The sequence below is a fragment of the Filicampus tigris genome, chromosome 1, assembly GCF_054856515.1.
Source record: "Filicampus tigris isolate MCC_2025a chromosome 1, RoL_Ftig_1.0, whole genome shotgun sequence".
In the NCBI taxonomy this organism is placed as follows: Eukaryota; Metazoa; Chordata; class Actinopteri; order Syngnathiformes; family Syngnathidae; genus Filicampus; species Filicampus tigris.
Window position 1 is genome coordinate 15,304,587 of NC_141217.1, and position 11,711 is coordinate 15,316,297.

Consider the following 11,711-nt stretch of genomic DNA (forward strand, 5'->3'; position numbering starts at 1 on the left):
TAGAGAGGAAATCATGTTTCCCGTCTGGTGGACAATTTCAGAGAATTATGGTTGCTCAAGCGAGCAAGCTGTGATGAAAAGTAACTTTTCAAAAAAAAATAGCTGCTAGTAAAAAGTACAACCACGCACACACGCATGCACACACAAGGACAATGTGATTCTGTGGATTTGAATCATCCCTAAATGCCTGTCATTCCCCCTCTCACATGAATTTGATGTCACACACTGGTAAAACATGAAAAACAATTGGATGTGTGACAGGTCAGACATTTCCAGTGTTTGGCTCAACTTGAAATGCTTGGGAATCCATTTGATTATTTTTTTTATTATAACCTCCCTAGGTCTCCAATTTGAAGACTGTGAAGACTAACAGTGCCATCAGTAGTGCGTGCTAAATCCTTGAATCTACTAAATCCACTTGCTTCAGTTGCCTTTCCAAAAGATTTCTGAGAGCTACAGAGCCCTTTTAAATCCCAGCTCCATGCACTGCCAAGATTATGTTAGACACGGCTGAGCAGTCTTTTGTGACCACCATCTTTATTTTGTGAGATCTCTTTTTAGAGATCCACCATTTACCTTGTGTCACAGTTACAATAAAAAAAATACTGCACCAATAAAAATATCATTACTGGACTCATGGCTATATACTCAAGAGTATGAAGGATTTAAAAAAATCTCTACACTGTTAAAACAACAATAATATCTACAAATTAGCTTTGTGTTAGAAGTTACAATACCTTAGTAAAGCAAGTATGGTAATTTCCAATTTAATTTTAATGTAGGAGGTCTCTGGAGGTAATGTTTGATTTTAATTGTAATTAATGGCAATTAAAAGGTAGCAGAAACCAAGCTAAAACCCCCAACAAGGCAATAAATAGAGAGAGTTAAATCTGTCGGATTGGCCCATTTTGTGGACAGACAGACGGAGGAGAAGAAGTCTATTAAAAAGGACGGACTAAGATAGGACAGAAGTGGGTTTTTGTCCGTCCCTCTATTTGTCCCTAATCAGGTCAGGTACCGACTGAACGTGATGTGTTGTTGTTTTTTTTAAAAAGCAAGACCACTGCATGCTGGACACAATGCACAATTATTTTCATGTGCTTCCCATTAGTCACATTGCACATACATATTTTGCCCTCTAGTGGTTCAACACATGTAATACCATGAATAATGCCACAGGAGTCAGGACGCCATTTAGAAACACGCCCATCTTATCTTGTGTGTGTAATCCGGGATAGAAATGTTGTTTTGTTGACTAACTGTTAACACTTAGTACCTTATCCCTTTGCATGCGAAGTATGTCCTTGTGTGGGACATGTTTAGACCGTAAAAATATCTGCCAGCGTATACATTTTAACGACCTGGAAGTGGACGTCTTTGTTTCCTCTTAAAATAATCTTGCGATTATTTTGCAAATAATGAAAATTTCTTGTGTTGAAATGCTAAATGTTTGCAATAAAACGCAATAGTATTGCAGTACTACTTAATCTTAAATATTCTCCTGATGTCCCCTGATGTTTTTTTGTTTGTTTTTTTTATTTTTGGGGCCGGCGGGGATCAGACCGACAGAATGCAAGGACGGAAGTGTTGTAAAAGGACAAAGGTCGGAGGACGATAATTTTTATGAATAAGGACCGAGGGACGAGGACGGAAGGGTACCAAGGCCACGGACGGAGGATGAACCGGCAACAAAGGTAAAGTCCCCAGCTTTTTAAGAGGAAGTCAACGCAAACATTTTTTTTTCAAGAATATGTACTATGCAAACCCACTAGTTTAAACAACGATGGCATTCTGATAAATATTGCGTTTGTGGAATAAGTGTTAATCCACTCGTTTTTAGCCATCCATGGGGATGGCCATTTTGTCTTGTGGCTCAGATTCAGAAAACAGGTCAGCCGTGATTGGGCGTTGTGAGCAGTTGTGATGTCATTTTCAGTCAACAGAAGACAAAATGGCCGCCCCCGGAGTTGGCTAAAAACGATTGCATTTTGCGTCTTAATTTATATTCCACAAACACAAAATTAATCAGAATGCCGTGTTTCAACTATAGTGGGCCTGCTGGGTACATACAAAAAAATATGTTTGGGTTGACTTCCGCTTTAAATAAGTGAATGTAGAGAAAAATGTGAATCAAGCATCTCACTATCTTAAAATAGCACATGCAATATGTTTGCCTGTTCACATCGGCTTTCAACAACTGCGCAGCCTGACGAACAAACACATCATATATGTTTTAGCAACTGTTGGAGCTGTACACAACCAAGGCTTTTTAGGGTCATATAAACATTGCTCCTCAATACAGGGACCACTTTGTAATGTGCTAAATCTGCTTTTGGAATTCTTAATCTCTTAATCCATCGTTGGATATTTTAAAAGGGTTTTGCTGTTGTTTTGGGTAGGCGCCTGGGTTCAGGATGTCACCCTCTGACTGGCTGCTCACTAAAGGGCATGGATTAATAGAAACAAACACACACGCACACACATACACGCACGCGCGTGTTGCATCACTTGTCAACATGTCAGAAGAATCAAAAACCGGTTAAACTATTACCACTCTCCCCTCAAGCAGGTCACTTTCCGAGTATATTTTTCCTGAAAGTCAAGGGAACAGTACAAAATAAGAACACAAACTCGTGGCCTGTCATGGTTCCATGTCTCAAAGCAACACTGTGAGCGCCAGGCAGCTTTGCAAGACGCAACACAACTAACTTGACAGCTTTATCCCAGTGCGAGACGGCCAACTCAATCGTCAGAAATGTCGGACCACACCAGCACTGCACTATTGAACCCAAAAGCTTGCCATCAATCAAGGTACACGTCCCTCAAAATGTTTTATTTTAAGCGTATCTCCTCCCTCGTGGCTTGTGGGCGAGGTTAGGAGTTCATTTGTGATGCCGCTGTTAGATTCTGAGAGAGCCTTTGAGTTTTTGGAATATAAAACCAATCAGAATCATCATTAGGGGCCAGGTATGTTTGAGCATAGCATTAGGCTATGTTGTGAGGTGATGACGTGTTGATGGCATGCATCAGTCAGGTAGGGTGGAGGTTAGGAATTGCTTTCTTGCTCAAGACCAGGATTGTCTGCAGAAAGGAGGTGACAGAGGAGCTCGTGAAGGAAACCAAGAGTGGGTGAGAATCTTTGATGTTATTGGGTTAGGTTTAGAGATTACTGTTTAATTGCCTTGCCTCACAGCCTTCTGCATTTACAGTAGTCACATTTTATTTGACTACTGCGGCATCTCAGGTTTTCTCGTGTCCAGAGTCTGTTTTATAAAACAGTAAATCTGCTTTATTAAATTGAGTAATGACCCTATAAACCCTTCACCCCACTTCAAAAATAAGAGTGGATGTGGCATTTTTCCCATAGTTGTGGAGGTTCTTGTAGTTGTCGTGTTGATATGATCTTCTATTAACTTTAACAAATGATTGCAATATGCCGTAGCCTTCTCACACTCTTATTCGTGCAATTGGCGGATCCTTCTTTGGTGTTTCACTGGTTATGCACACCCACGCCTCACAGCTGCATGTCACACACGCTGACAAAAACGTAAAACATGCATCAAACTGGTAAAAATAAAAGCATTTCCAAAGCAGCCCACGTACAGTCAGTCACCAGCTTTATACAGTCCAGCCATGTTCTTTGCACTTTATTCTATTTCATCACCCGAGGACTGTCACTGTGGCTGCACAGAGCCCTCCATGTGTCATATGGTACAAGGATTGCTAATTACTATAAGTTCTACTCTGCAGACCTCCTTGTTAGACGAACATAACCCCCACATTCACACAGATGCATGCCTGAATAACACAGAACATTAAAATGTACTTCTGACATTTAGGATGACTGGTAGCTCACAATTCAGTAGTGATGGACAAACAAAGCTTCATGAAGCACTTGTGATCATGTTTTACTCCTCTATATGACATTTTTGGTTTAAAGATGCAGTGGAAATTCAAACAATTTCCATTGCACTAGCCTTTATCTTTAGATCGAGAGCGTCATCTAGAGGAGTAAAAAAATATCCCAACTGCTTCATTAAGCTTCATTTTTGCACCAGGGCTAATTTATGGTCTGGTTGTCAACACCAGAAAAAAAATCCCATTACAATATATTAGCACTATTATTAAATTAAAATACATTATAAAATATATGATGATATATTTTACATATATGTACACATAAAAAAAATATGTTTCAACGGGATACGTTATCACATTAAAAGGTGGTAAATTTGACTTCTGCATTCAGGAGTCCTTTTTGTGTCATATAATCAAAGTTACTAGCTACCTAACTATGCTGCTATTTTATAATAGTGAAAAAAAAATGTGAACGTGAAAGAAAAGTGACTTGATGTGGAAGGAATTGCATCGTTTTGTTGAGCTAAAAGTGAAAGCCAAACTCATGATGTTTTAACATGATTAAGTTATCACATTAAAACATAGTTATCATGCTATAATGTGAAATTTACCATGAAAACAAACTGCAACAATAAGACGCATATTCATCGAACCACGGGTGACATAAACACACATTGAACGATAAGGATTAAAGTCCTTATTGTGGCAACAGCTCCACATGGCATGGCGTAATGCATGCTGGTAACCACACGGCTTCACTGTCGCTACAATATGTTGTTTACGAGAATCACAATTACATGTAGCAACCCATTGAAGTGATGTGTATTTAATTTTTGAGCATGCTTCCATCTTTGTTAGTGCCCACCGAGCACTGCGCTCCCCCAATCCACAAGTTGTTCCACTGCCTCTGTCTGTGACGTAAGTATATGCACACAGAGGCGCACGTTTATGATCAGAGAATGACCCTCAGCTTTGTTATTCTGACTATAGTGCTCCAAAGGAGGATGCCTCTTTGCGCTCATGATTAGATATGGAAATGATGTAAAAAATAATCATTTTAAAAAAGTGTTGTCTGGTTTGCATTGCCTCGCATTCAGCCACTACAAGGACAGTCAATGATAAGTTGAAGCATCGCAAGTGTTGTCCAAATTTTCTGGAACTCATTCTTATGCTCCACATGGATGTTTTTTTTCCTTTTAGCCGCATGGAAGAAACCCTGAAAGGAAGATGGCATCATGGTAGATTTCAGAATATAGATTGCCATTCACTGCCACTCTCATCTCGCCACGACCAAATCAATTTTGTCAGAGGGGATTGGGGGAAGCTTTTATCTGTACGCTGAAAAATGTACCACAAAAGGCACACTCATGCTGGGATCGAAGGCCTGGCTTGGAAGTGCCATGTGGAGAACTGAGCCTTTGTGAGGGGCTCTCAACCCACCACCAAGGAGACCTTTGCGCCTGCCTGCTCATTTTCTCCTCCCTGCCATTAGGCTGTTTGAAGGCACATTGGTATTAACACAGCACTAGCGCTCCAGCTCTTGCCTTAAAACGCCAAAGTAAAGCATTGCCCTTGGGTCAAAATGTGTCTTAGATTAGGTGATGCAGAAAACCATGGCCTTGGCGCTTGAGGTGTTCTCTTTATAGCACCCAAGGCTGTGCTTTCACACGATGAACGGATGCTTACTTGAGGACACACGCAAGCGTGCAATGTTTGAGTCAAATGTAGAACTCAAGGGAAATTACAATAAAAGGAGTGAGTAAGTGAAGTCATTCAGATTGATTTAAAGAATAGCAATCAGCTATGTGTTTTAGACTGATTCTGATTTCCCAATGTCAGCTTCCTCAAGGTCTCATTGTGGAAGCAACGGCAGAAAAACAGAACAGCAAGATGCCCCAAAAAAAAAACTGCTTTGGAAAAATGTTCAAGTTCAAATGGGGTCACCAGAGTTCAGTTCAGTAGGAGAATTACATTAATTCCCGGTGAGTTCTGTTTGATTAAATTACCTGACCATGCAAGGAAAACTGTGTTATCTCTGTGGATTGGTTTGTCTGGCAACAATACAGGGACAAATAATAATAATAATGATAATAATAATAATAATAATAATAATAACAATAATAATAATAATAATAATAATAATAATGCAAATTCCACTTAGAGGTGTAGCATTCGCTGAGAAAGAATCTAAAAAATGGTGTTTGCTTTCAAATCGGCTTCCATTGTAGTTTGTTCAGTCAAATTCTACTGAATTCAACAAAATGTTCATACGTATGTTGATTCATACGTCCAAAAAGTGGGCTGTGGGTGGGACTAGATCAGGGGTCACCAAGTCTGGTCCTCAAGGGCATCTATCCTGCATGTTTTCCATCCCTCCCCGCTGCAACACACCTGATTGAAATGATCAGCTCATCAGCAAGCTTTTCAGAAGCCTGATAATAATACAGATCATTTGAATTTTTACATGAATGGCGCAGACATCGCATTAACGTAAAAATAAAAAAAATGGACATACGTGTTTTTCACAGGACAGCGACGATAGGTATTCATAAAATCTGTCCTCCTCTAGCATTGAACGCACACGGCAAATGCCCACTGTTTGTGATCCACTGAGGCGGGATTGATTCCATTTCACTTTAGTAGCAGTGCCATCACTTTGTGGAATTGAAATCAATCCAAGAATAAAATGTGCTTCAGTTGTTTGGGATTGGTAGGTTACACATTTCTCAACCCAAAAAACGCAACTGCTTCCAAATACAGGAATATGAAATACAAGGTTGTGAACAGATTGCAAAGATGTAGAAATGGTGGCATGGCATAATGTCAAAGCATTTATCAAAGCATCCCATCAGGCTGTATCGGGAGCATATTTGTCCTGTATATGATCACATGCCGTATTGTATTAAAAACAAGTACCACAATAACATCGTGCTTTTCTTTGAAATTGAAGTTCAGTGACAGCGTCGCTCAGTAGTGATAGACAATCTCCAGTTGAAACGACGTAGTGTTTTGCGAACCATGTTGCTTTTCAGCCATTCAGTTCATTGCAGAGAGACTGCAGAAAAGGTTTCGTTAGGGTTAGCAACATAGGACCTGTGACACACTTGTTAAATCACATTAAGCTGTGGTCTCAAACAGGTTTGTCAACATAATGTGCAGTCTACTACGTCCAGCTCATTGCGTCCAATGCTGAAAACGACAGGTTCAGACAGCTCGGAGCATTTACTTTTAATCTTCACTACATATACTGTAGATACATTCCTATTTATTTTGTGTTACCGATATTTCCATGTGAGACGTTCATGGCAGTGATGTCGATAGACTCACATCATGTCATTATTAAGTCAACCATCACTGCAAGTAAATCAAACAAGCACGCTTTATCGAACAAATGAGAACATGGCAGGTATTGTCCTCAGCAGGCCATTAATTTCCTCCCGACACAGACAAGAGACGGCAGATAACAGTGTCAAATCACCAGAGGGACGCACACACTGCTCTTCAGTGTGCCACTTCTCAGGACTAACATGCTTAGATGACCGTCTCATGTAATGCTTGTTAAATATAAACACCCCGATGTCATTTGACCTCATCTTCGCTCAATTTTGAGTAACTATATCAGAACTGTCACAGCTTCGCAAAAGGACAACAGCTGCGTTGTAATCAAACAAAAAAAAAACAACAACAACAATTGTCATTTAGTGTGCGACAGGGGATAATTACCAAAAAGATTCCCGCACATCTTGACAAAGAAATCTTTTGATAGGAAAAGCGGCTGGAACAAATGTTTTGGCTGAGAAAAAGTATTGATGCGCAAAGTGCTGTTTGTGGAATTCAAATGATTCATTTCTTTCTCACAATTAGCTTCTAGTCGCTCAGGTTCACCATATAAGCATCAAATGAAGGGGATTTTTCTTTTCAAGGCTTGATAAAAGGTCACATAAAACTGGTCGCACGCATCCACAGCAATAAGAAGATAAGAAGTGCTTCTCGGGAGCAGTCAATATTATTACAAACAAAAAGAGCAGTGTGTCTTAAAGAGCTGAATGTGATGCATATTCTATGTTTAAAATGTTACATGAATATTTAACACAGTATAGCCTGTATATAATGAACAATATATTTCAGGTATGGCATTCACCTTCTGAATATTTAAACATACCCATCAAGATTGTTTTTGTTAAGAACGTGATTCTCATGATGTGCGCACAATGCCACTAACAGGCAACGCAACCAACCACCTTCTTCCACTTCCCTTGAGAGCTAGCATCCCTCACTTGGACCCATGCTCCCTGTCACGCTGCTCGTCTTCAGTCTGCAAATGTTAAACCCACCACTCACTCACTAAGTTCATTTTCCCCCTCACTTTGCTTTTTCGTCACAGGTCCATCGGAAATGATAAATATAGTTCCTATTATATTATACTGTATCGATATGGCTGGACAGCGGCTGACAATCGTGCTTTGTAACATCTGCAATATTGCGAGTCTATTCACCTGCAATTCAAATTTGGCAATGGCAGCAAAATTAGTTGCCAACAATGAGTCAGTCAAGAAAACTATTTGCACACTGCGAAGACAATTCAGTCATGTTTGGTCATGTTGCTGTCATTGCACTTGGTTTTATTGTGCGTGTTCGTAGCAATTGGAAGGGGGGAAAAAAAGCTATTCTTAGGTGTCATTGCGAGTAGGACTGTTAGATTCGGTGTCTGTTAGATTCTTGTGACGCAGTAACCTTTATTTCTGGTCCCGCCTCCGATTCAAATGACAAATACAGCGAAGCCTGAGGGGAAAAGCCGAAAGCATAACAACAACAACTGATGGATGTCTGGAGTGCTCAAAGGCAACTACATCTTAATAAGACAACATGACAACACATATAGGTATTTCAGATAATGATTTAAAAAAAAATTAAAAAAACGAACACCAGCTAACACTGTTGTTACATTCAAGGAGATTTCATAGGCAGTAAGTTGAGGTGCTTCTACATTTACAGTTCTGCTAAATTTCATTGATCATCACCTTGCATTGTACAGTATATTGTTCACCTTACCTGACCTCACCTTTTTCTATCCATCCATATTTACTTGTCTTTGTGTCTCTGATTTTACATGTTGGTTCCATCAAACACTCTGCTCTAGCTGATGGCAAGGGCCTGCAAAGAAAATAGGAAGAGACTACCTTAATTTTTGTATATGTTATTTTCTGCTTCAAAACAGTCCTCATGGACAGCAATGAGCGTGATTTAAAAAAAAAAATGAACGTCTGTGTGTGTGCAAGCAGGACTCCCCGTCCATAGCCAACTTGTCAATCCGGTGAGGGGGATGTAACAAAGACATTTCTAAATTTAGCACAGACAGAATTAGTGAGACACTCCGTAGTAGATGGCTGGTGGTTACTTGGCAACTGCTGCTAGGCAACCTTGTTGGTAAGCATCAATTATGCCTTGAGAGGATGGGGCGGGGGGGGGAATGAAGGAAGGGTGACTTTAAAAGCTAAAAAAAAAAAAAAAGCTCCTGGAATGTGAAAGCACCTGCCTGTTGGTAGTTTATTTTCATAAAAGTCTAATATCCTCCCGAAAGCTGCTTTTCAAACATGCTGTCCCTGACGCAAAAAGTCTTTCGTCAGCAAAAATCCCAAAGAACTGATTTGTCCAACCAAATGAGTGCCTTTGGTTATGGTATTTTTCATCTGCTGCAGAACTGATAACACGATCAATTACTAAGCGCCAAATTAAGTGGCGAGTGCTGTTTTGCATACGAACGAGTGCGCAAGGCTTTGATGTGGAGATGAAGGCTTGTATTTTCGTACGTTCCCCCTCAAGCCTGTGCGCGTGCGTGTGTGTTTATGGGTGTGAATACCCAAGGTTGCACATACGGTGTTATCTCTGAGAAAGTCAGATCACTAATGATTTGTGCAAGCAGTGACATTGACTGATGAGTACCACATTTGTTGTTGTGATTGTTCCATGTCATGTAATATTTATAAATTCTCAGAATACCCAATAAGTACTTTTCCCAGCTAGAAAGGAAACTTGAAAGACAACCCAACTACTGAGAACCTATAATCCAGTCTTTTGTAAGTGTTTAACAACAGAATGAGAGACTGACATAGTTGAACAAACAGTATTTCTTGGCTAATGAATAATCCAGACAATTTGCAAGGAGTCGCGACAGATCAATTTTATTTCCATTAAAAATTAACTTCTCTCCCAGAGGATCTTATGTATTAGGGCATGGTGCTATTTAAGACTGATGCCATGGCCAGCCAGAGCTGTAAGACTGTTAACTTAAATTGAGTATGCATATGCGCACATACGGACACACACACATACACAGTTCCCTATTCGGTTGAGTTTTTGCCATTTCCTTTCTTGGTCAGTCCTGTATTGTATTGTGTTTGCATATCTCATCAATTATTCTGGCCCTCACAGTTTTCCGACTAGTTTGTCATTTCATTTCCTTACCATTGTCTTCTTTTTATTTAATTTCAGCTTTCTATTTCATTATTATAAATCTGCTGATATGGAATAATGGAAATATTTGGCAGAGAAAAAATCTCATAACCGATTCATCTTCCAGTTAATAAAAAAATATATATAATGATTAAAATAACTTATTTTTGGTTCCATAACGCTCACAACAATAAATATTTTTATTCGAGGAAGAACCTTTAACTTGTGGTAAAAGTTGGACACAAATTAGGTGTTTTGCAATAAAGTATTTATTTACAAAAAACAAAAATACAAAAAAAAGAGATTATCAAAATACAAAATCGACGACAGCCCACCCCCCAAAAGAATCAAGTGTCAAATGAACCAAGAAACAAAAAGACTAAACTCATCACAAAAGAAAACAACATGACTGGAAGAAGAAAGGAGGAAATAAAAAATCACTACACTAAATCTAATTAATACAAAGTAAAAAAAAAAAAAAAGACAATTGTGCCTTAGAGAATTGTTTTGGAATTTTCGAGTACAAAACCATGCAAAAAACATGAACTGATGAATTTACTTTTTATTTTATACCATAGCTTTATGCTGTATATAAGCAACATAATGAATGAAGTTACTGGCAAAACAGCCATCCGACGCCCTTTAACATTAAATAACATTTCCCCTACTCCATTTTCTTTGCCATGATGAAGTGATGACTCTTGACTCTGAGTCATTGGTAATTTCACATCATTATAAAGTTGCCTGTGGGAAAGCTCTACTCAACCCACTCCTGTAATGCTGCCTGGTTGTATCTCACTCCTGTGCGTTACTGACTGAACTGATATGATATGTCCCCGTCCACAAGTAAACATAAACTCATATTCCACAAACGCAATATTAATCAGAATGCCATGTTTCAACTAGTGGGCCTGCTGGGAACATATTCTTGAAAAAAATATGTTTGGGTTGATTTCCCTCTTCAAAGTCAAAGTTTTCTCCCAATGGCAATGTTATGAATGAGAGAGGAAAAAAATCATTTGTCATTCATTATAATACTTTACGATTGAAATATAACCGTGACTATCTATCAGAGTCAATTATGCAATTCTGTAACAATTTGTCCTGCCCTTTTCTGCCAAGTATAATTTATGGAGGAGAATCATTTGAGCATCCCCCACCTCAAGGTCAAAAAGTCAAGGCTGTAAGAATGTAAGCTTCAAATGCCCATACGGGATCGCGCACAAACTCACACATAGGAATGTGTGTAAATCAAATGACAGTTGCGCATAGTGGTGTGATGCCTAACCCACGAATAGTTATTTGGCTCAGATTAGCTGTGAAATAGGCTATTTCCAGGATGGTGGCTGACGCACACGCTTGTGATTTTGCAGATTAAAGCTCCGGCTGCATCGTAGCTC